General features: G+C 40.1%; 1 non-coding gene across 1 annotated transcript; it reads right to left on the reverse strand.

Annotated features, from left to right (window-relative positions):
• Nucleotides 1-1,984: 1,984 nt before the first annotated feature.
• On the reverse strand, nt 1,985-2,066 carry trnas-gcu (transfer RNA serine (anticodon GCU)). Its single transcript has one exon. It is a non-coding gene; the product is annotated as a tRNA-Ser (tRNA).
• Between the last annotated feature and the right edge of the window lie 1,011 nt (nt 2,067-3,077).

The raw sequence follows: 3,077 nt of genomic DNA on the forward strand, positions 1-3,077 counted from the left end.
AAATGTGAGCATTTCTTTTAAAATAATACTAATATTAAAATACCCTCTATACTTCAAATGAACAATATTTTACGGTCATCACTCCCCTCTGTCGTTGTGTAAAAAATTATATTGACAATATATTATGGAGAATGGGAGAGAGAGAGAATACCGTAATTCTTCATAGATAAGGCGTACGTCATTTGATAGGGAAGCTTAAACAGCACTGTGCTGTACATTGCCATGAAACTCAGATTGTGTCCTTTTTGTCTGCACAAAATTAACATTTCGTAGTCATTACGGTTAGGATTTTATAGGACTGTCAAAATAAGAGGAGAATTAGCATAATCTTGTCAAATGCCATGGCGGGCCAAATGTGGGCCCCAAATTGGCCAGCCCTCATCTAAAGCATGAACTAGAATTGACTGAAAATGTATTAACACATGAGGTTGACACAGAGAAGTCACACTGGGAGAATGTGAAGCTGAGCAGAGAAATCATCTCAGAGAAATCACTGCAAACGGAAGAGAGGGAGACACTTTGGATTCAATATGCACATCAAACTCCAGGGTCTAAAAACTGTCATAACATCGTCTGATTTTCTCATTTTGAATCATCATTTGGTGTGTATGCAGGCCGTACCTTTCGTTGGCAAAATAAGACGTATGCTGTCTTCTCTCTCTTTTTGAGGATTTTTACCTCTGTCACCACGGTGATGCACGGGTCGTTCAGTGTCAGCCAGCGTCAGTCTTTCTGGCTGGAACAGTCGTTGATGCAGTGTCCTGAGGGGTGTCAAAGAGTTACATGAAGTCACGATTGTTTTCTGATGAATAATGAGTGTGTGAGAAGGTGTTTTTTTTTTTTTTTTGTAATTATTGTTTTTTTTCTATATGTTCATTTTGTCTTGGTTATGATATGTGGAGGTTGGTTTATTAAAGTGACCTCATGTCTGTAATCTCACCAGCGCTGGCACTGTGTTGGCACTCGTCTCACCCTGTTAAAGTCACATTATACACAGACTGAACATACAGTATATGTAAAACACACACATACACACTGTAGATTACAAATTATAAACGGTTTCCTATTATTATTCCTTTTACCACTTTTCCTCATACTCTCTTCTCTGTCCACTCTTTCTCTCTTTTCCTCTTTCTCTCACTCTCTCTCATTCTCTTCCCGTCACCAGTTCATTTCTCTCTTTCTTTGACTTCTCCGCCGTGATGAAAACGAGGCTAGTTAAAGAAGAGAGTCACAAAACAGGCGGGATGAGTTCTGCTGCTCTGACTTCAACAATGTCTGTATCTGTTTGATTCTCTGTACTACCTGGGTCTGATAAGATGAATATGGTGTTAACTGACATTTCTGGTTGTAACATAATAATCGTACCCAATCTGTAATAATCTGTACCTGGTCTTTTACCTGCAATGTGTTTGTTATTTTTAGGTATAACTCTGACATGGCTAATTCATCATAATGACTGAGTCTTAAAAGGAACAAATTAGGCAGCTACAGGTCATTAAACACAACTGGCCTTTAAAACTTATCTGGACCAGTCCACATGACACAGCACTGTCAGGTTACTGTAGGATTTCCATGATAACAGTAAGGCCAAGAAAACAGAGGGTCCTAAAACGTGAATTTGACTCAGGTTGTACCTGTTGGGTGCTCTGCAGTTCGGACATTTTTTCAGTCTAAAAGGAGACTAAGAGGCTAAGAATAAACAAAGCATTTGGTCTTCCTCACGTGTATTTCAGCGAATCACAATGCATTTCATCAGTCACGGATCTTGAAAACAATGACATCATCAAAAACACGCTCACATCGCATCCGGCTCGAAAGGGAGAAGCATGCAAACGTCGCACCTGGTCTTAAAGGGATCACACAAATGTTGCATCTGGCCTTAATGGGTTAAGTGCCTTGTCCAAGGGGATGTTTTCCTGCTGGTCCTGCTGGTTTGCTTCGCTAAATGTTAGGCCACAGGCTGCCCCCAACAAAGTAACATCGACGAGGATGGGATTCGAACCCACGCGTGCAGAGCACAATGGATTAGCAGTCCATCGCCTTAACCACTCGGCCACCTCGTCTACTTTAGTTCTATTTGTTAGCCTGATAACTTTATCCCTGTCCTTATCATAGAAAATTATTTCAGCGTGTCTCTATTCACTTTAGTTTCACCAACTTCATACTTCCCTGACAGAGGAAGTAGATGGATTATGAACTGATAGTACACTCATCCTGCCAAAGGTCACTGTGCGGTCTTCCAGCATGCCAAGAAATGCCTGCTGTGACAAACCAACGAGTATGACTGGAACAATGGATAAGAAGTCCATCGCCTTAACCGCTTGGCCAGAAATGGGGCAAAAGGGACTGCTAGAGGGGGGGACGCAAGGAAAAAAAGGACATTCTGAGGACATGCTGCTGAGGACATTCAGATTAGACATCAAACGTACATCATAGATTTTAGTTTGTGATGTACCACTCATATTCAGAGCTTGATGAGCATGATTGATGTTCCATCTGGATGCACCCTCAAGCATGTACATCTGTGTATGTAGAGCATTGCCATCTCCACCCTTGCAAGACAAAAGTATTGACGACAAAAATTTACAAATAATGTACAAATAAGCAACACACTGTAAATATATGTGTTTTGTTACAGTTAAGTTAATGTGTTAAAAGTATTACTTTGTTTTCTTAAGTAATTCTTTATATGTTTGTGTATTTCGTTGTGGCCACTTTAAGAATTACAAGACGTTAGTAACAGGAGTTATGTCACGTGACCAGCAATTAGGAAGTAAGCGAGCAGGATACTGACAGCTGTTGTTTATTATATCGGAGATAATCCAGTGATATCTGCATAGGTCTCATGCTTTTGGTAGCATCGTGGGTATGTACCGATCGTTTAATTGTTGTCTGTAGTCGCAGACCTTTATTTATTTATTTTTCGGGTTAGCGTTACGTTCTTTGAGGTTAGATTCCAGAAATCGGTTAGCTACAAGCTACTATTGCTATTGACTGCATTGTTCCTAGGCAACTAGAAGTTCGTACGGGAGTAATTACAAATAAATAATCGAAGAGATGACTGATTACATGTT

The sequence above is a fragment of the Chanos chanos genome, chromosome 11 (assembly GCF_902362185.1).
Source record: "Chanos chanos chromosome 11, fChaCha1.1, whole genome shotgun sequence".
Classification (NCBI taxonomy): Eukaryota; Metazoa; Chordata; class Actinopteri; order Gonorynchiformes; family Chanidae; genus Chanos; species Chanos chanos.